This window comes from Macaca nemestrina, chromosome 4 (assembly GCF_043159975.1).
Source record: "Macaca nemestrina isolate mMacNem1 chromosome 4, mMacNem.hap1, whole genome shotgun sequence".
Taxonomy (NCBI): domain Eukaryota; kingdom Metazoa; phylum Chordata; class Mammalia; order Primates; family Cercopithecidae; genus Macaca; species Macaca nemestrina.
Genome location: NC_092128.1, coordinates 148,171,297 through 148,193,880, shown reverse-complemented (window position 1 = coordinate 148,193,880; position 22,584 = coordinate 148,171,297). Strand labels below are relative to the sequence as shown.

At 46.1% G+C, this 22,584-nt stretch overlaps 1 long non-coding RNA gene across 1 annotated transcript in view; it reads right to left on the bottom strand.

Moving 5' to 3' along the window:
• Positions 1–1,712: 1,712 nt before the first annotated feature.
• Positions 1,713–22,584, bottom strand: part of LOC139362951 (uncharacterized) — a 147,659-nt gene continuing 126,787 nt past the window's right edge. The window contains exons 4-5 of the long non-coding RNA XR_011622612.1: positions 7,829–7,955; positions 1,713–2,177 (exon numbers count right to left, since the gene is read on the bottom strand). This is a non-coding gene — a long non-coding RNA (uncharacterized lncRNA). The remainder of the gene's footprint in view (positions 2,178–7,828; positions 7,956–22,584) is intronic.

Below are 22,584 nucleotides of genomic sequence, written 5' to 3'. Positions count from 1 at the left end.
GCTTCGTGTTTGGTTCTGGGGCACAAAGGCCATCTTCTATTTGGGCCGAAACAAACAGACTTGTCATCACCCCCACCATTTCTCTTTAGAAAGCCAGGTGCCCAGCCGTGCACAGTGGCTTATGCCTGTAATCCCAACACTTTGGGAGGCCAAGGCGGGCAGATCGCCTGAGGTCAGGAGTTTGAGACCAGCCTGACCAATATGGCAAAACCCCATGTCTACTAAAAAGTACAAAAAAATTATCCGGGTGTGGGGGCGTGCACCTGTAGTCCCAGCTACTTGGGAGGCTGAGACAGGAGAATCGCTTGAACCCGAGAGATGGAGGTTGCAGTGAGCCAAGATTGTGCCACTGTACTCCAGCCTAGGCAACAGAGCGAGACTCCATCTCAAAAAAAAACAAAAACAAAACAAAACTAAGGCCAGTTGCCCAGTAAAGTGAGGCCCAGAGGCAAAGAACAGCTTGGTGTGGGCACTTAGGCCAGCTATTCCAGGTCTTCTAGAGAAATATTTTCACCCCTTTATGTCTTTAAAAATTATATTTTAATTTTTTTAGACAGGCTTTGTTGCCCAGGCTTGTGCAGTGGTGCAATCATAGCTCACTGCAGCCTTGAACTCCTGGGTTCAAGGGATCCTTCCCATTAGCCTCTCAAGTAGCTGGAACTATAGGTGCAGGCCACCACATGGAGCTAATTTTTAAATTTATTGTAGTTGTCCAGGCATAGTGGCTTGTGCCTATAATATCAGCATTCTGAGAGGCCAAGGCAGGTAGATCACTTGAGGTCAGGAGTTCGAGACCAGCCTGGCCAATATGGTGAAACCCTGTCTCTTCTAAAAATACAAAAAAATTAGCTGGGTGTAGTGGTGTGTGTCTGTAATCCCAGCTACTCAGGAGACTGAGGCAGGAGAATCGCTTGAGCCCAGGAGGTGGAGACTGAAGTGCCGAGATCCTACCACTGCACTCCAGCCTGGGTGACACAGTGAGACCCCATCTCAAAAAAACAACCTTTCTCCCTGTGGCAAGAAAAAGAAATTTTTATTTTTATTTATTTATTTTTTTTGAGACATGGGGTCTCGCTGTGTCACCCAGGTTGGACTTGAACTCCTGGCCTCAAACTCCTGGCCTCAAGTGAACCTCCAGCCTTGGCATCCCTCAGTTCTGGGATTACAGGCTTGAGCCACCACGCCCAGCTGATTCATCGGTCATTGGCTTGGCTCATCCCAGAGTGATGAGGTCTTCTGACTCTAGAATTGGAGTCCTCTGGGAAAGAGGCAACAGTGGCTACCGAGCCTTGGTTCTTCTTTTTGAGACAGAGTCTTGCTCTGTCACCCAGGCTGGAATGCAGTGGCATGATCTCGGCTCACTGCAAGCTCCACCTCCTGGGTTTAAGCGATTCTCCTGCCTCAGCCTCCTGAGTAGCTGGGATTACAGGTGCACACCACCATCCCTGGCTAATTTTTGCATTTTTAATAGAGATGAGTTTTCACTATGTTGGTCAGGCTGGTCTCAAATGCCTGACTTCGTGATCCACCCGCCTCAGCTTCCCAAAGTGCTGGGATTACAGGCGTGAGCCACCACGCCCGGCCAAGCCCTGGTTCTTTGTTCACATCCTGGCAACACATGAAATCTCTGACTCAACTTATTTGGTGGCTATGCTTCGGCTTGAGAACAAAAGTTTCAAAGAGCAATGAAATGTTACTTAGCTTGGACTTTTTCTCTGTTTCATGAAAATGATTTAAGTCTTGTGTGTGCTTGGTCGAGGATTCTGGAAACTGAATCTTAGCTTACTCATATAGATACATATATATATTTTTCTCTCTAACCTGGAGACAAAAGAATGGTTGCAGGGAGGAATGATTGGCTCATTGTCATGAAAGCATCAGAGAAACTTTCTCAAAGGGAATTAAGTTTTGAGAATAAAGGAAGGGTGTTCCAAGTATAATAGATTGTATGGGAGCAAGGTCCCGCCACATGGAAATGCCATGTACAAAGCTAAACAGGTGGTACAAAGCACAGGACATGGTGTGTTGATATCAGGGATGGTTGAATCTTAGGATCTAAGGAAGGAGTGGTGAGAGATAAGGCTAGAAGTCGAGAAGTTTCTTGTAATAGCAGACCCAGGATTCATTCTTCCAACAAGCAATTTTTTCAGCCTCTATTCTGTCTTCTGTCCCAAGGGCTGTGGGTGTGTAAATAAGAAGACTTGTTTTTTGTTGTTTTTGCTTCAAGGAGTGTAAATTCCTCCCACAAAACCTGGAGGGGCTTGCATCCCTCCAATGGTATCAGAGAGTGAATAGAGAAAATGTCCTGCAAAATGGTCACACGATCACTGCTGTGTTTTTTGTTGTTGTTGATGTTGGTTTTTTGTTTGTTTGTTTTTGTTTTTGAGACAGAGTCTTGTTCCATCACCAAGGCTGGAGTGCAGCAGCGTGATCTTGGCTCACTGCAACCTTCTCCCCCGGGTTCAAGTGACTCTCCTGACTCAGCCTCCCGAGTAGCTGGGATTACAGGTGCCTGCCGCCACACCCAGATAATTTTTGTATTTTCAGTAGAGACAGGGTTTCACCATGTTGGCCAGGCTGGTCTCGAACTCCTGACCTCAAGTGAGGCCCACCTCGGCCTCCCAAAGTGCTGGGATTACAGGCATGAGCCACCCCTCCCAGCCCAAAGCTGTGTTTTAGAAATGTCAGTGATGCTGGTATGGAGGATGGACTGGAGGCAGGAGACCCTAGAAGTGGAGAGTCCATTGCAATGACACAATCAAGAGAATATTTGACTGGGCATGGTGGCTCATGACTGTAATCCCAGCACTTTGGGAGGCCTAGCCAGGAGGATCACTTGAGCCTACAAGTTCGAGACCAACCTGGGCAACATAGTGAAACTTTGTCTCTATTAAAAAAATAATAGGCTGGGTGCCGTGACTCATGTCTGTAATCCCAGCACTTTGGGAGGCCAAGGCAGGCAGATCACTTGAGGTCGCGAGTTCAAGACTAAAAATACATCTCTACTAAAAATACAAAAAATTAACCAGGCATGGTGGTCCACGCCTGTAATCCCAGCTACTTGGGAGGCTGAGGCAGGAGAATCGCTTGAACCCAGGAGGCGGAGGTTGCAATGAGCCGAGATCATGCCACTGCACTCTAGCCTGGGTGACAGTGCGAGCCTCCATCTCAATAATAATAATAATAATAATAATAATACTTGAGGCAGATTGGGAGGAACAAAACCAGGGGATAGAATTGGAAGTTGTTCAGAGCTAGATTTCAGAAGTACATTGGGAAGAACTTGGTAATATTTTATAATCAGTTGGTCACCGGAGGTTAGGGATAAAGGGATCGTCAAAGTGAGAAAGGTCTTGAGTTGTAAGGAAGAGATATATGACACAATATACCAAGACAGGTGATACAGAAGGGAAAATAAGTTTTCAGCAGAAAGAAGAAGGAGGGTTTGGAAATGTTGAATTAGCTGTGCCTGGCGTTCTTACAGAAATATGTCTGGTAGACAGCTGGATGTTGTCAGATGTTCAAGATCCTCTCAGGTAGGGTTCAAGGTATAGATTTATAAGTCACAGGGGAATTTCTCCAAGCAGGGTGAGGAGGAGGAGCTTGAAATGACAACATAGTAAACAGCACTCAGAAAGGAAGGAACAAGACGGAGAGTGTGTGGTGGGGAAAAATGGGAGTAGACAAACTTGAATGAGAAACTGGTGAGGCCGGGCACAGTTGCTCTTACCTACAATCCCAGGACTTAGGAAGGCTGAGGTGGGAGGATCACTGGAGACACTAAGTTTGAGACCAGTCTGGGCAACATAGCAAGATCCCGTCTCTATAAAAAACACAAAAAAGTATCTGGTGTAGTGATGTGCACCTGTGGCCCCAGCTACCCAGGAGGCTATGTTGGGAGAATCACTTGAGTCCAGGAGTTCGAGGCTGTAGTGAACTATGATTGTATTACTGCACTCCAGCCTTGGTGACACAGCAAGATCCTGCCTCAAAAGAAAAATAAGGAAGGAAGGAAGGAAGGAAGGAAGGAAGGAAGGAAGGAAGGAAGGAAAGGGAAGGAAGGAAGGAAGGAAGGAAGGAAGGAAGGAAGGAAGGAAGGAAAGGGAAGGAAGGAAAGGGAAGGGAAGGCAAAGAAAGAGGGAGGGAGGGAGACAGAGAGGGAGGGAGGGAGGAAGGAAGGGAGGAAGGGAGAAAGGGAGAAAGGAAAAGAAAAAGGGAAAGGAAAGAAGGGAGGGAGGGAGGAAGGAAGGAAATGGAAGGGAAGGGAAAGAAGGAGGGAGGGAGGGAAGGAAGGAAGAGAAAGAAAGAAAAGGGAAAAGAAAGGAAAGAAGGGAGGGAGGAAGGAAGGAAGGAGGGAGGGAAGGAAGAAAGGGAAGGAGGGAAGGAAGGAAGGAGGGAGGGAGGGAAGAAAGGGAAGGAGGGAAGGAGGGAAGGAAGGAAGGAGGGAGGGAAGGAAGGAGGGAGGGAAGGAAGGAGGGAAGAAAGGGAAGGAAGGAAGGAGGGAAGGAAGGAGGGAAGGAAGGAAGGAGGGAAGGAAGGAAAGAAGGGAAAGAAAGAAAAAGGGAAAGGAAAGGGAAGAAAAGAAGGGAAGGAGGGAGGAAGGAAGGAAGAAAAAAAAGGAGTGGTGAAAGGTAATAAAATCCTTGGAGAGATCTAATCTACAGACAGTGAGAAAGGATATTGGTGGCTAAGGCAGGCCACGTCACTGTTGGGATAAAGACCATGATCACAGACTGAGGGATAGATAACAGTAATTCAGAAAATGATATTAAGAAGCTAGCTAATGGTGATAGCTAACCTTTAGGCTAATGGCTTGAAAGACAGGAAGGGTTGAGAATAGGAATTTTTAAAAACGAAAAGTGGCTGGGTGCAGTGGCTCACGCCTGTAATCCTAACACCAGAGGAGGCCAAGGCGGATGGATCGTTTGAGCCCAGGAGTTTTAGACCAGCCTGGGCAACACGATGAAACTCTGTCTCTACAAAACATACAAAAATTAGCTGGGCATGGTGGCACACACCTGTGGTCCCGCTACTCAGGAGGCTGAGGTAGGAGGATCACTTGAGCTTGGGAGATGGAGGTTGCAGTGAGCTGAAATTGTGTCACTGCACTCCAGCCCAGGCAACAGAGTGAGACCCTGTCTCAAGAAAAAAAAAAAAAAAAAAGGTGACTAGCCTTACTGTTGAAACGTTCCCAGTGCCATCAGGTGGGAATTTTGACAAAATCATTGTTTTTCTTGGGTAAATCTGCTCAAATGCTGGTAATAAGTGGAGTAGGCTTCTCAATATACATCTCCCATTCCTGTCTGCCTAAAGTCTTGTGTTATGTGATATTATATGTAATATCTATGAGCATTGAAATACCTGGAGTGTTGAGTACTCTCTGAAAAAAATTAATTATGCAGAGAAATGGCCTTTCTCAATTAAGAAAATGAGTGCAGGTGAAAACCCTGCTTCTCCTTTTTTTTTTTATTTTTAGGCTACGGTACCGTGACATGATCACAGTTCACTGCAGCCTTGAACCCCTGGGCTTAAGCGATCCTCCTGCCTGAGCCTCCCGAGTAGCTAGAACTACAAACACATGCCATGATGCCAAACTCATTTTATTTTATTTTTCATAGCGACGAGGTCTTGCTTTGTTGCTCAGGCTGGTCTAGAAATCCTGGGCTCAAATAATCCTCTTGCCTCCGCCTCTCCAAGTGCTGAGACTACAGATGTAAGCCACTACATTTGGCCCAAACTCTGCTTCTTGACTTTTGTGGCCATCAAAGGCTCTGCCTCTTACTAGTCATGTGACAATGGTCTAGCTACTTATTCTCTCTGAGTCTCAGTACTCTTATTGATAAAACAGCAATAATATCACATTACGAGGATGTTTCTGGAGACATGCATTGTGCACCATTAATTTTCTTGGAGCCTGGCAGAGTTAGGCACTCAATAAACGTTAGCTCCCTCTTCCCCACCCCCTACCTGCATTTGATCACCAAGCATTTGATTACTTTGGCCTGAGCCAACTCCCTTAACAAATGTTTCCACCTTAGATTAAAATTAATTCAAAGACAGGGACGGGCAACACATCCTGTAAGGGACTAAGAAAATGGCATTAATTTTGCAAATTAATAAATATGCAAATGGCAGCTTTGCATAGACTAGGCTATATAAGCAGGAGTTAAATTGTGCTGTAAATTATGCAGTGCCATATGGAGCAGATACCCTTGACTTCGCATGCAAGGCAGAGACAGCCGAAGCAGCCCTTGCTGTAATGGCTTCTGAGAGTGAGTGGCACGTTCGTCCAATGGCAAGCCTGGTGCTGAGTCACGCAGCTGATTCTGGAGTGGCAGTGGGAGCCCCATGGCGAACAGGCTGCAACCCAGCTAGTGCTGAGAATAGTCTGGGAAAGAACACTCTGTTGTAGTCACCAAGAGGATGGTCACCCACCAGCTCATGTGAGACAGCCACTTGTGCACTGATCACACCGCTTGGGGGAGGTGGCAGGATGGGAGGGCTCTCTTGGGTTCCCAGAGCCTGAGCTGGTATCGCCACCATTCCAGCTTCAAGGCAGGTGTGACTGGCCTGGGGAAATGTGAGTTGCTGCTAGATTGATACATCAATCATTAAGAAACAAATAGTCTAAGAACAGTCCAGGTGTTCTGCATTTTGCTAAATAGATGCTGGAGGGCAGCAGTTTCTTGTTATGATTATTCAGCAGTATCACCCAGGGAACTTTTTAAAAATATATTCCTGGGCTCCTGCTTCTGGAATTCTCATGCAGCAGGTCTGAGCTTGGATCTGGGAACCTGTTTTCTGTTTTTGAGACAGGATCTCACTCTGTCACCCAGGCTGGAGTGCAGTGGTGCGATCATAGCTCACTGCAACCTCAACGTCCAGGGCTCATGCAATCCTCCCACCTCAGCCTCCCGAGTAGCAGGAACTACAGGTGCACACCGCCATGCCTGGCTAATTTTTGTGTATTTTTCTAGAGATGAAGTCTTCTTATGTTTCCCAGGGTGGTCTTGAACTTCTGGCCTCAAGCAATCCTCCCACCTCAGCCTCCTGAGTAGCAGGAACTACAGGTGCACACCACCATGCCTGGCTAATTTTTGTGTATTTTTCTAGAGATGAAGTCTTCTTATGTTTCCCAGGATGGTCTTGAACTTCTGGCCTCAAGCAATCCTCCTGCCTTGGCATCCCCAGTAGCTAGGATTACAGTGTACACCACGACTGTCTAATTTTCAAAAAAAAAAAAAATTATAGAGACAGGATCTTGCTATGTTGCCCAGGCCGGTCTTGAGCTTGTAACCTGAAGCCATTCTCCTGCCTTGGCCTCCCAAAGTGCTGGGATCCACTAGTATTTTCAATGTGGCCTCCCCCTCACACTTCTGCAATAAAAGAGGTTTCACTGCCGTATGGTTCTGCAGGCTGTACAGGAGGCATGGCGCTGGCATCTGCTCAGCTTCTGGGAGAGCCTCAGGAAACTTACAATCATGGTGGAAAGCAAAGGATAAGTAGATACTTCACGTGGCTGAAGTAGGAGCAAGAGAGAGAGGGCGGAGATGTTATACACTTTTTAAACAACCAGATCTCTTGAGAACTCTGTCATAAGAACGGCACCAAAGGGATGGTGTTAAAGCATTCATGAAGGATCCACTCCCATGATCCAATCACCTACCACCAGGCCCCCCTCCAATATTGGGGACTACAATTCCACATGAGATTTGGGTAGGGACACAGATCCAAACCATATTACCTGGACTTACACACTTGGCATGATGGAAAACACTCATTCATAAAACCACACAGAAAACAACGCCTGCACAACTGTGGCGCTTACCAGACAAACGCAACACTGCAGTAGAAGCGTGGGCTTTGCAGTTTTCATGAGGTGCCAACAAATCCTGCTTGCTTCACGTTCAATGCTGGAAACTTCGACATAATTACTCAAGTCTCGGTATCTTTAACTGTAAAATGGGAATGATTAAAAAAGACATGATCCCCCAGAGCAACTAGAGGGTTAAAAGAGGAAACACGGCCGGGTGCGGTGGCTCATGCCTGTAATCCCAGCACTTTGGGAGGCCAAGGCGGGTGGATCAGGAGGTCAGGAGATCGAGACCACCCTGGCCAACACCGTGAAACCCAGTCTCTACCAAAAAATACAAAAAAGTAGCCAGGCGTTGTGGTGGGCACCTAGAGTCCCAGCTGCTGGGGAGGCTGAGGCGGGAGAATGGCGTGAACCTGGGAGGCGGAGCTTGCAGTGAGCCGAGATTGGGCTATTGCACTCCAGCCTGCGCGACAGAGCGAGGCTCCGTCTCAAAAAAAAAAAAAAAAAAAAAAAAAAAAAAAAAAAAAAAAAAAAAAAAAAAGAGGAAACACATTCTTTTTGTTTTTGTTTTTGTTTTTGAGACGTAGTCTCTCTCAGTCGCCCAGGCTGGAGTGCGATAGCCCAATCTCGGCTCACTGCAAGCTCCGCCTCCCAGGTTCACGCCATTCTCCTGCCTCAGCCTCCTGGGTAGCTGGGACTATGGGCGCCCGCCACCATGCCCGGCTAATTTTTGTATTTTTAGTAGAGGCGGGGTTTCACCATGTTGGTCAGGCTGGTCTCAAACTCCTGACCCCAGGTGATCCACCCCCCGCCCCCAGCCTCCTAAAGTGCTGGGATTACAAGCGTGAGTCACCGCACCCGGTCTAGGAAACACGTTTAAAGGCAGAAGGGGTTTAGCGAGCTAATGAGGTGTTTTAAGTGATTAAGTAATTAAGACTATGTCCTGAGCCCGATCTGCCTCTATAAAACATGCACTGAATCCGGCTGCTGTTTCCATCCTCCCAGCCAACCCTCTTCTACTTGGCAGGGCTTCATATCCTCTCTAAAGCCTGAGATCCTGCCCCTCCGCATCTCATTTCCGGGGATAAACATTTCCATGGATCCATGAGAGCTGGCTGTGTTTGCCATCCCTGGAGATATCTCATTTTACAGCTGGGCAAACCCCAGCATGCACAGTTCGTGTCTTTGAAAAGTCGTGCCGTTATAGAAATGTCTGGGCAGCAGGTGGCAAAATGGTGTTGTTATCGGAACCACATAGATAATCACGCCTTGCTACTAATCATTCTCCATCTCTTTCGTGTTTTGTAATTTACAAGGGCCTTCCACGTCCATTACCCTGCCCAACCCTTCCAGCAACCCCTGTGAGGTGATTGAGTATGGAGATACTGGCCATGCCCTTGGACAGCACGCTGTCTTTTTCAAAGCACTTCTACTCCCATTATCTCACTGGACCTCCCTCACACCCTCAGGAGATGGAAACTGCGGGAATGCTCAGAAGAAGAAACCAGGAAACAGAAAGAGCACTTACTGGGGAAGATCCCATAGAGCCAATGACTGCATCCTGGCCTGGACTCAGATGCAGGTTCCCCTAACACCGTGTGCTGATTCCTAGACATAAAATCCACCCCTGCTACTACTCCTTTCCTAAACAAATGGACTTTTTTTTGTTTTCTTTTCTTTTCTTTCTTTCTTTTTTTTTTTTTTTGAGACAGGGTCTCACTCTGTCACCCAGACCGGGTGCAATGGCACGATCACGGCTCACTGCAGCCTTGACCTTTCCTGGCTCAAGTACTCCTCCTGCCTCAGCCTCCCAAATAGCTGAGACTATAGGCATGCACCACCACATCAAGCTATTTTTTTTCTCCCCCGCCCCCACTTTTTTTTTTTTTTTTTTGAGGCAGAGTCTCACTCTGTTGCCCAGGCTGGAGTGTAGCGGTGCGATCTCAGCTCACTGCAACCTCCTCCTCCTGGGTTCAAGTGATTCTCGTGCCTCAGCCTTTCGAGTAGCTGGGATTACAGGCACGTGCCACCATGCACAGCTAAATTTTTTGTATTTTTAGTAGAGATGGGGTTTGCCATGTTGACCAGGCTGGTCTTGAACTCCTGACCTCAGGTGAACCACCCACCTCAGCCTCCCAAAGTGCTGGGATTACAGGAATGAGCCCCTGCACCGGGCCACATTTTTAAAGCTATTATAAAATATACACTTAAGTTATTATTGACTATAGTCACCCTCTTGTGCTGTGAAATACTAGGTCTTGTTTGTTCTATATATATATATTTTTGTAACCATTAACTATTTCCTCTTGCCCCCAACCAAACTTATTTTTGGAAGCTTCATCCTACAATACATAAAAATGTACCATATCTTGCAATAAACACTCATACACACACACACACATACACACACACGTATGTAGGTCAGTGGGTTGCAGTTGGGTTGTCACCTTAAGATCTGTAAACAAGGGCCAGTGCGGTGGCTCATACCTGTAATCCCAGCACTTTGAGAGACCAAGGTGGGTGGATCACCTGAGGTTGGGAGTTCGAGACCAGCCTGACCAACATGGAGAAACCCCGTCTCTACTAAAAATGCAAAATTAGCCAGGCATGGTGTCGCACGCCTGTAATCCCAGCTACTTGGGAGGCTGAGGCAGGAGAATCAATCGGTGGAGGTGGAGGTTGTGGTGAGCCAAGATAGAGCCACTGCACTCCAGCCTCCAGACTGGGCCACAAGAGTGAAATTCCATCTCAACAACAACAACAAAAAAAGATCTGTAAACATTTAATTAGACATGCATATTAATGTTTGGCTTTGTAGTGTTCTTCTCACATTCAGAGAGCATTTGGGAAACTCTGTCTCAGGTGCGGCTATGAAGCTCTATGGGGTTCTTTGTTTTCTGCCAAAGCATTCTGGTGAAATATTTCTCAACATGAGCCTCCGTGTGCTCTTCCATATGCTTAACTCGATAGCTCAGGATGTCTGCACAAGTGACTTCGCTCCTCCTTGGGGACTTTCCTCCTTCCTACGTCTGTGTGCCTGAGGCTAGAGTCTCCCTCCTGAGCTGCTCCCATCTGCATCAGCAGATCGCCGGGCCTACGGCACGGCTGTCTCCTGAGCTCCTCTTTCCTCATCACCCTGGTGAAAGCATTCATCTTTCTCTGGTGTTAGATTCTTTGTTTTGGGAATCCCAGAACCTCCCACTTTCTTAATGCACTCCCTCATTTTAGCGAAACAACATCATATAGGGGAATTCTCTCTCTGTCTCTGTCTCTCTCTCTCTCTTCTGTTTTTTAGAGATGGGATCTTGCTCTGTTGCCCAGGCTGGTCTCGAACTCCTGGACTCAAGCGATCTGCCCACCTTGGTCATACAGGGAAGTCTTGAGAAAGGTGCCTGAAAGTGTGGGAAGTCTTTTCCTTTTACTTTTAGGTGTCTTTTTTGTTCTCAATAATCTCAATAAGATGTATGTGTGTCCACGTGTATAGGGACATATTTGTGTCCTTAAACACATGGACATAAATATGTCTTCAGCCTCTCCCTTCCCAACACACAAATTAAGAAGTTTGTTTTATAAATGTGGAATAATAGACACTGAAGAATTAAAAAAGGTGAGTGGGTATGTGGGGGTAGTAAGCATTCAAAAATTACTTATTACTATTTGGGGACCTCTTTTTTTTTTTTTTTTTTTTGAGATAGAGTCTTGCTCTGTCGCCAAGCTGGAGTGCAATGGCACAATCTTAGCTCGCCGCAACCTCCGCCTCCCGGGTTCAAGTGATTCTCCTGCCTCAGCCTTCCAAGTAGCTGGGATTATAGGCAGGCACCGCCACGCCCAGCTAATTTTTGTATTTTTAGTAGAGACGGGGTTTCACCTGTTGGTCAGGATGGTCTTGATCTCCTGACCTCATGATTCACCCATCTTGTCCTCCCAAAGTGCTGGGATTACAGGCATGAGCCACCGAGCCTGGCCTGGGTACTATTACTAACGGTACCCAAATCACTCTTCTAGCAATGGCTGAACTAAAAGTCCAGACTTCATCACTATGTAATATATGCATGTAAGAAACCTACACTTATGACCCTTAAATATATAAACATTTTTTAGAATTACTATGTGCCCCATGAATATGTACAATTATTATTTTTCAATTAAAAAAATAAACATATAGGCCAGGTGAGGTGGCTTACGTCTGCAATCCCAGCACTTTGGTAGGCCGAGGCAGTTGGATCGCCTGAGGTCAGGAGTTCAAGACCAGCCTGACCAACACGGTGAAACCCCGTCTCTACTAAAAATATAAAAATTAGCAAGGTGTGGCAGCTCCCGACTGTAATCCCAGCTACTCAGGAGGCTGAGGCAGGAGAATCACTTGAATCCCGTAGGTAGAGTTTGCAGTGAGTCAAGATGGCACCACTGCATTCCAGCCTGGGCGACAAAGTGAGACACCATCTCCAAAAAAACAAAATAAAATAAAATAAAAAATAACCCCCACCTAAAGAGTTTTGTTTTATAAAATGACAGTTTTGATCTTGGATTCTATTTACATTTTTCTTGAAACAATCTAATTTGCCTCAAGGCAATGTAGATGACATTGACTGTTGTAAGGTGTATACAAGTAAAGGTACGGGAAATAAAGCAGAAAAATGAGTGTTATAGAGTGAATTGTATACCTCCCACCAAGATTCAGATGTTGAAGCCTTAACCTGCAATGTGATTGTATTTGGAGATAAAGTCTTCAAGGAAGTAATTACATTTACACGAGGTCATAAGGGTGGAGCTCTAATCCAATAGGCCTAGAGTCCTTATAAGAAGAAAAAAGGCCAGGCATGGTGGCTCACACCTGTAATCCCAGCACTTTGGGAGGCCAAGGCAGGAGGATCACCTGAGGTCAGGAATTTGAGACCAGCCTGACTAACATGATGAAACCCTGTCTCTACTAAAAATACAAAAATTAGCTGGGCTTGGTGGCACATGCCTGTAATCCCAGCTACTCGGGAGGCTGAGACATGAGAATTGCTTGAACCTGGGAGGAAGAGGTTTCAGTGAACTGAGATTGCACCACTGTACTCCAGATTGGAAGATAGAGCAAGAGACCATCTGAAAGAAGATGAGGAGGAGGAGGAGGAGGAGGAGGAGGAGGAGGAGGAGGAGGAGAAAGAGGAGGAGGAGGAAGAAGAAGGAGGAGGAGGAGGAGGAAGAAGAAGAAGAAGGAGGAGGAGGAGGAGGAGGAGGAGGAGGGGGAGGTGGGAGGGGGAAGGAGAGGGAGGGGGAGGGAGAAGGAAGAAGAAGGGGAAGGGGGAGAAGAAGAAGAGGAGGAGGAGGAGGAAGGGGAAGGGGAAGAAGAAGAAGAGGAAGAGGAGGAGGAGAAGGAGAAGAAGGAGAAGAAGAAGGAGAAAGAGAAGGAGAAGAAGAAGAAAGAAGAAAGAAGAAAGAAAAGACACCAGGTACCAGGAACGTGCACAAAGAGAAAAGGCCATCTGAGAACACAGTCTGCAAGCCAAGGAAAGAGGCCTTGAGAGAAAGTACAAAAGTAAGTGTTACAGAGTGATTTGTGTCCCCTGCCCAAGATTCAGATGTTGAAGGCTTAACCTGCAACGTGATTGTATTTGGAGATAAGGTTTTATTTTTTGTTTTTTGTTTTGTTTTGTTTTTTTGAGACAGCGTTTCACTCCAGTCACCCAGGCTGGAGTGCAGTGGTGCCATCTCGGCTCACTTCAATCTCTGTCTCCCAGGCTCAAGTGATCCTCCTGCCTCAGCCTCCCAAGTAGCTGGGACTACAGGCACACACCACTGTGCCAGGCTAATTTTTGTGTTTTCTTTGTAGAGATAGAGTTTTTCCACGTTGACCAGTCTGGTCCTGAACTCCTGATCTCAAGTGATCCGTCGGCCTCAGCCTTCCAAAGTGCTGGGATTACAGGCGTGAGCCACAGGCTCCTGGCCAAAATAAAGTCTTCAAGGAGGTAATTAAGTTTACATGAGGTCATAAGGTTGGAGCTCTAAGGGTATCAGGACTTAGTGTCCTCAGAGGAAGAAGAGGCTGGTCGCAGTGGCTCGTGCCTGTAATCTCAGCACTTTGGGAGGCTGAGGCGGGCTGATCACCTGAGGTCGGGAGTTCAAGACCAGCCTGACCAACATGGAGAAACCCCATCTCTACTAAAAATACAAAATGATCTGGGTGTGGGGGCGGGTGCCTATAATCCCAGCTACTCAGGAGGCTGAGGCAGGAGAATTGCTTGAACCCGGGAGGCAGAGGTTGTGGTGAGCCAAGATGGTGCCATTGCACTCCAGCCTGGGCGACAAGAGCGAAACTCTTTGTCAAGACAAAAAACAAACAAAAAGCAAAACAAAGAAGAGACACCAGGGGTATGAACACAGAGCAAAGTCCATCTGAGGACAGTCTGCAAGCCGAAGACATAGGCCTTGGGAAAAAGCAACCCTACTTTCACCTTGATTTCAGACTTCCAGCCTTCAAAACTGAGAGAAATACATTTCTGTTGTTTAAACTACCCAGTCTGTGGTATTTTGTTACAGCTGTCCTAGCAGAGTAACACAATGAGTATTTTAAGATTTGTAATCTCTCTCTGTGGTAGTATGTATTCAATACACATCTTATATGATGCTGAGAGAAATTCACTGAAATAGTTAAATAAAAATAAAAATAAGGGCCTCGAGGTGGCTCACATCTGTAAACCCAGCACTTTGGAAGTCTGAGGCGGGAGGATTGCTTGAGCCCAGCTGGGAGTTTGAGACAAGCTGGACAACATAGTGAGACCTCGTCTCTACAAAAACATAATCAAGTTAGCCAGGTGTGATGGCTGGCGGGTGCCTGTAGCCCCAGTTACTCAGGAGGCTGACGTGGGAGGATCGCTTGAACCCAGGAGGCAGTGAGGTGTGGTGGTGTGCCATTGCACTCCAGCCTGGGCAACAGAGAAAGGCTCTGTCTCAATCAATCAATCGATCGATCAATCAATCAAGGGTCCCACTAAGAGACATATTTCCAAGAATGATCAGGACCAGCTGAACAGCTCCAAAGCAGCCTCCTCTAAACTCTTTCCTCCCTAGTAGCTGCACAGCTCCCTGGGGTCTTCTAACCCGGAGATCTCACCTGCGTGTCTGGATATGCTGGGTGAGTGTTCTTCGTGCCGGTGGGTTGTGGCGTTTGTGTCTTCTGCTGTGATGGAGTGATTTGGGAGCTACAGAATGACCGCGTGTCATTGATTTGTCGTTTGAAAGTTACATCACAGACCTGGATGGTGGCCAGGAGTTGGGGCTGGCTCTCCCTTCTTCCTCCTTTCGTTTTACGCACCTGTGTATTTACTGATAAGTTGCAGTGCTCCCTGCTGCATTTCACAAATAATCCAGCAAATCCTTGAGATTTATTTTAACTATTGATTAGAAAAGTCAATGTTGTACACGAAGGATTAAAAAAAGAAATATTTGGAATCTACTTAAGTGTCTGTTATCGCAAAGATAGTCTAGACTGCTCCAAATTTATATGCCACAGACAGGAAGGGAAGGAAAATTTTTTATACATTGCATAGTCTATATAACGGAAAGAACATGAACTGGCCCCCAAATGACATTAATCCTACCCTGTTTCTATCTGTTGGTCAATGGTGTGACCTTGATCAATTTGTTTAACCTCCCCAAATCCCAGTTTAGTTATTTTTTGTTATACTAAAGACATGCATATGGCTTCACGATTCCTCAAGGATCTAGAACCAGAAATACCATTTGACCCAGAAATCCGCATTACTGGGTATAGACCCAAAGGATTATAAATCATTCTACTCTAAAGACACATGCACAAGTATGTTTAATGCAGCACTATTGATAATAACAAAGGCTTGGAACCAACCCAAATGCCCATCAATGATAGACTGGATTAAGAAAATGGGCACATACACAACACGGAATAATATACAGCCATAAAAGGAATGAGTTTATGTCCTTTGCGGGTACATGGATGAAACTGGAAACCATCATCCTCAGCAAATTAACACAGGAACAGAAAACCAAACACTGCATGTTCTCACTTACAAGTGGGAGTTGAACAATGAGAACACATGGACACACGGAGGGAAACATCACACACCGGGGCCTGTAGCGGGTAGGAGGAAAGGGGAGGGAGAGCCTTAGGACAAATACCTAATGCATGCAGGTCTTAAAACCTAGATGACGGGTTGACAGGTGCAGCAAACCACCATGGCACATGTATACATATGTAACAAACCTGCACGTTCTGCACATGTATCCCAGAATGTAAAATAAAATAATAAAAAGAAAAAAACACATAACATAAAACTTATCTTACCTTTTTTTTTTTTTTGAGATGGAGTCTCACTCTCTTACCCAGGCTGGAGTGCAATGGTGTGATCTCGGCTCACTGCAACCTCCGCTTCCGGGGTTCAAGCGATTCTCCTATCTCAGCCTCCTGAGCATCTTAACCATTTTTAAGTGTACAGTAGCATTAACTATAAGCATGGTATTATGTAAAAATCCCTGGAATTTTTTTGTTCTGCAACACTGAAACGCTAAACCCATTGAACAACTTTTTCTCTCTCCTCCTCTCTACCCCTGGCAACCGTCATTCTACTTTTCATTTCCAAAAAGCTGGACGTTTTTTTGTCGCTGTTAATAAGACCCATCTACAAAACAAGAGACGCCATTCCAAACTTTCCTGCCTCCAGACTCTGTGGTGAGGCAATGCTGAGTCAAGGTTAATGAAATTGCTCTGGAAGCAAAATCACTCTTCAAGTGCCAGGAGTTATTTAAAACATGAGCCTGTCTCACCAAGATAGGTAAGGAGGATCTTGATGTAAATCTGGCATTAGGCTTAAAAAGTCTAACAGTCTGGTTATTTGGGGATGTGCAGAATTTCCGATTGTGTTTGTACGCTCACAATTTTGAGGAAAACTGGAAAAATAGATAGAAAGGTTCTGTTTCAGGGAAACCTCTTATTTCAAACATAGATAAGCAAACATTAAGTTGAAAATTATTCTGGCTGGGGCCGGGCGCAGTGGCTCATGCCTATAATCCAAGCACTTTGGGAGGCAGAGGCAGGCAGATCGCCTGAGGTCAGGAGATCAAGACCAGGCTGGCCAACATGCGAAACCATGTCTCTGCTAAAAATACCAAATTTATCCAGGGGTGGTGGCGGGGGCCTGTAGTCCCAGCTACTCAGGAAACTGAGGCAGGAGAATCACTCAAACCTGAGAGGCAGAGGTTGCACTGAGCCAAGATCTTGCCACTGCACTGCAGCAGTTTGAGAGGCCGAAGTGGGCAGATCACTTGAGGCCAGGAGTTTGAGACCAGCCTGGCCAACATGGTGAAACCCCATCTCTACTAAAAACACAAAAATTAGCCGGGCATGGTGGCACCTTCCTGTAGACCCAGCTACTTGGGAGGCTGAGGTGTGAGAATCGCTGGAACTGGGAGGTGGAGGCTGCAGTGAGCCACAATTGCCCACTGCACTCCAGCCTGGGGGATAGAGCAAGATTCTGTCTCAAAAAAAAAGAAAAGAAAGAAAATTGACTTAGACTTTCATCTTTGTTTATCCTGGTTCAGTTCTTATTATATTGTAATCACTGAAGTTTGACCTTTGTCACCTTTCACCTTGGTCAGCTGATTTCCAAAAACTGTGAGGATGCCTTGGTGAACGCAGGAAGGAAATGCTTCAACTTTGAGTTCCAGTTACTTATCTATTTATTTATTTATTTAGATGGAGTCTCACTCTGTAGCGAGGCTGGAGTGCAGTGGCTCAATCTCAGCTCACTGCGACCTCCATCTCCTGGGTTCAAGCGATTCTTCTGCCTCAGCCTCCTCAGTAGCTGGGATTACAGGTGCATGCCACCACGCCTGGCTAATTTTTGTATTTTTAGTAGAGATGGGATTTCAACATCTTGGCCAGGCTGGTCTCGAACTCCTGACTGCAGGTGGTCTGCCTGCCTCAGTCTCCCAAAGTGCTGGCATTACAGGCATGAGCCACCACGTCGGGCCCATAGTTCATTCTTTATAATTCTTCTATTTTTGTGTTTTGTAATGTATACAACATATTAGTACTTGGGTACATATAAATAATTTCCAAATAAAAATATACATATATTGAAGTGTAATGTATCCTTTAAATTTTTATTTCATTTTTAATTTATGGCATGCAACAACAAAAAGCTTCAAAGGCCAATAAACTACTTCCTGTGTCATTCAGTTCTCCAGAGAAAGAGAACCGATAGGATTTATTTATCTCTTTCTCTCTCCTAGGGATGAGTGTTATGAGAGAGAGAGAAAGAGAGGCAGTTTAAGAAACTGGCTTATATGGGCCGAGCACAGTGGCTCATGCCTGTAATCCCAGCACTTTGGGAAGCCAAGGTGGGTGGATTACCTGAGGTCAAGAGTTCAAGACCAGCCTGGCCAACATGGTGAAACCCTGTCTCTACTAAAAACACAAAAATTAGCTGGGCATGGTGGTGGGCACCTGTAATTCCAGCTACTGGAGAGGCTGAGGCTGGAGAATTGCTTGAACCCAGGAGGTGGAGGTTACGGTGAGCTGAGATTGCACCACTGCACTCCAGCCTGGGGAATAAGAGCAAGACTCCGTCTCAAAAAAAAAAAAAAAAAAAAAAAAAAAGAAATTGGCTTATATGATTATGGGGACTGGCAAGTCCAAAATCTATAAGGGCAGGCTGGAAACTAACTGGGCAGAATTTCTCTGTTACAGTCTTGAGGCAGAGTCTTTTCTTCTCCAGAAAACCTTAGTTTTATTTTTTATTTATTTTTGTTGTTGTTGTTGTTGTTGGAGTTCTCCTCTTGTTGCCCACACTGGAATGCAGTGGCACCATCTCGGCTCACCGCAACCTCCGCCTCCTGGGTTCAAGCAATTCTCCTGCCTCAGCCTCCCAAGTAGCTGGGATTACAGGCGCCCACCGCCACACCCAGCTAATTTCTGTATTTTTAGTAGAGACAGGGATTTTGCCATGTTGGCCAGGCTGGTCTCGAACTCCTGACCTCAGGTCATCTGCCTGCCTCAGCCTCCCAAAGTTCTGGGATCAGAAGCGTGAGCCACCATGCACGGCCCTCAGTTTTATTCTTTTTTTTTTTTTTTTTTTGAGACGGAGTCTCGCTCTGTCGCCCGGGCTGGAGTGCAGTGGCTGGATCTCAGCTCACTGCAAGCTCCGCCTCCCGGGTTTATGCCATTCTCCTGCCTCAGCCTCCCGAGTAGCTGGGACTACAGGTCCCCACCACCACGCCCGGCTAGTTTTTTGTATCTTTTAGTAGAGATGGGGTTTCACCGTGTTAGCCAGGATGGTCTCTTATCTCCTGACCTCGTGATCCGCCCGTCTCGGCCCCCCAAACTGCTGGGATTACAGGCTTGAGCCACCGCGCCCAGCCAGTTTTATTCTTAATGCCTTCAACTGATTGAAAAAGGCTCCCCCATATCACAGACTTCATTTAAATCCACTTCGCTTAAGTCTAGTTTAAAGTTGACGGATTAGTCAGGCATGGTGGCTCATGCCTGTAATCCCAGCACTTTGGGAGACTGAGGTGGGTGGATCACCTGAGGCCAGGAGTTCGAGAACAGCCTGGTCAACATGTTGAGGCTCTGCCTCTACTAGAAATGCAAAAATTAGAGAGCACAGTGGCGTGTGCCTACAATCCCAGCTACTCAGGAGGCTGCGGCAGGAGAATCGCTTGAACCCGGGAGGCGGAGTTTGCAGTGAGCTGAGATTGCACCACTGCACTCCAGTCTGGGCAACAGAGCAAGACTATCTAAAAAAAAAAAAAAATGAAATAAATAAAAAGTAAAGTGGATGATTGTAGTTGTTAATCACGTCCACAAGACACCTTCACAGAAACACCTACATCAGTGTTTGATTCCATAAGTGGGTACCACAGCCTAAGCAGGTTGACACATAAAACTCACCATCACCCTACCCTATTGCCAGGTTCCCTAAATTGGCATCCCAACTCTAGTCTGCCCCCATTCTGAGTGCCTTCCATGCTATTTCCGGGCTCAGCTTACTAAAGGAAATCTCTGGCCAGGTCTCTCCTTTGCTTAACTTCCACCACCCCTAGATGAAGACCAAGACTGGCACCTGCTGCTCTTTCGACTGTGGTCCAAGCTCCCCTTACCCCTCTTCCCTGGCTTTCTGTCAGCATGAACATCTCATCCATGCTCCCTCTTGCTCCCTGCTGCTGTCCATCCCATAGCACCCCCATGCCTGGGTTTTTCTGTTACTGTGCCCTGTATTAGGCCATACTCGCTTTGCTATAAAGAAATACCTGAGACTGGATAATTTATAAGAAGAGAGGTTTAATTGGCTCCTGGTTCTGCAGGCGGTATAGGAAGCATGGCGGGATCTGCTTTTGGGAAGGTCTGAGGGAGCTTTCAATAATGGCAGGAGGCAAAGGGGGATGCAGGCCCCTCACACGGCTGGAGAAGGAGCAAGAGCTGGGATGGGGGCAGGGACGGTGCTACGCACTTTCAAACCACTAGATCTCGCGGTAACTCACTCACTATCATGAGAATAGCGCCAAGTGGATGGTGTTAAAACATTCATGAGAAATCCACCCCCACCACTCAATCACCTCCCACTATGCCCCACCTCCAACTTTGGAAATTACAATTGAAAATGAGATTTGGGTGTTGACACACCTCCAAATCATATTATGGCCCCTAAAAACATACCACTCCCATCAGCTGGCACATCTTCTGGCTTTGCCTGTCAAAATCCTACACTCTTCAGTCAATACGTCCACTCTCCAACCTTATCTTACTCTGACATGTGCTTCTTCCACTGTATTCACTGTATTTCTGGGGCTCAGTTAATGTATTCCTTCTCCTGGCATAAGCTAGAAATTGCAAATACAAATTAAATAGATGGCAGAGTGTGAGAAGGTATTCCCAATGCCTAAAACAGTCAAAGGAATAATTTCTGGAATATACAAAGAAATCCTGCAAACCAACAACAACAACAACAACAAAAAAGGACAAAAGAAAAAAAAAAGGAAAATATTTCTATTGCCTAATATATTTCAAGGCAATTCACAGAAGAACGAGCTCTGGTAGGCAAAAAGAATATAGATAAATACTTCAATAAATGAAAAGTAGAACAGCACTGAGATGCTGTCTTATAATGGCTTAGACAGCAAAAATTAGAAAGACAGGTAATACCAAATATTGTACAGGAGGTGGCTGACTTCATGTCTTTCTCTGTCTTTACCTATCACTCTATCGATTTTATTGAATTCCTTAGCTCAGCTTTGTCTCTGAACCCTACACATGCAAATCCAACCCATTTTAGATATCTCTGCTTTAAAGTTCCATTGGTTTGTTAAATACAACATGTCCCATACTGAACCTGTGCTATGCTTCTCTAAATGTGTTTCTCCTCCTCTGTGTCCTGTCCCAAAGAGCCACCCATCGTTCTCTACTCTACCTAAGTCATTCAAATCTCTGGCTCCTCCCCCTCCTTCACCCCCACCGTCTATGACAAAGTCCTGTATATTTTCCAGCTAAAGTGTAGCAGATATCTGTTCCCTATGTTCCATTCTTTTCTTTTGAGATGGAGTCTCGCTCTGTTGCCTGACTGGAGTGCTGTGGTGTGATCTCGGCTCACTGCCACCTCCGACTCCCTGGTTCAAGAGATTCTCCTGCCTCAGCCTCCCGAGTAGCTGGGATTACAGGCACACGCCACTACGCCCAGCTAATTTTTATATTTTTAGTAGAGACGAGGTTTCACCATGTTGACCAGGATGGTCTTGATCTCCTGACCTCATGATCTGTCCGCCTCAGCCTCCCAAAGTGCTGAGATTGCAGGCATGAGTCACCGCGCCCAGCCTCCATACTTCACAAATGTGACCCTAGCTCAGGCCACTCTCATTTTTTGCCTGAACTACTAAAATTGTTTGTCATTTGTTTTCCCTCCCTACCATCTTGCGAGCTAATATAATACTGGCAGATTTCTAAGAATAAGGCCCACTCCGTGACCTCAAAACACTTGCCCTTCTCTCTGGTGGGAGGGAAGGACACGTGAGCAGATAATTACAATCCCATCCCAGGAGAGGCTTGCAATGAGGGAGGGGAGAAGCGTAGTAACTACAGGATCAGGGAGGAAGACTAGCCAATCTTACCACCCACCCATCTCTCAAAAACCATGCATGTGACCTTCCTAAAATGCAGGTCCCACCAAATGCCCCAGTCTTTTAAACTTTCCGAAGGCTGCTTTTAGGATGATCTCCTTGACGCAATGTAAGCCCATGCATGGGCCATCTTTGCCTACTTGTATAACTTTTTTTTTTTTTTTTTTTTTTAGACAGAGTTTCGCTCTTGTTGCCCAGGCTGGATGGAGTGCAATGGCACGATCTTGGCTCACCACAACCTCTGCTTCCGAGATTCAAGTGATTCTCCTGCCTCAGCCTCCCGAGTAGCTAGGATTACAGGCATGCACCACCACACCCAGCTAATTTTGTATTTTTGGTAGAGACAGGGTTTCTCCGTGTTGGTCAGGCTGGTCTGGAACTTCCGACCTCAGGTGATTTGCCCACCTTGGCCTCCCAATACGCTCAGATTATAGGCATGAGCCTCCGTGCCCGCCCTTTGTATAACTCTTTTACAAATTCTCAGGCAATGATAGACTACTCATAATATTCCACACACACACACACACACACACGATCCTTTCTATTCCCCCTTTGATAGTCCAACCTTTACAAACTGCTTTAAATTGAATGTTACTTTGGGTTGGTGAAAAAAAATGTTCCAGTTCGGATGAAGT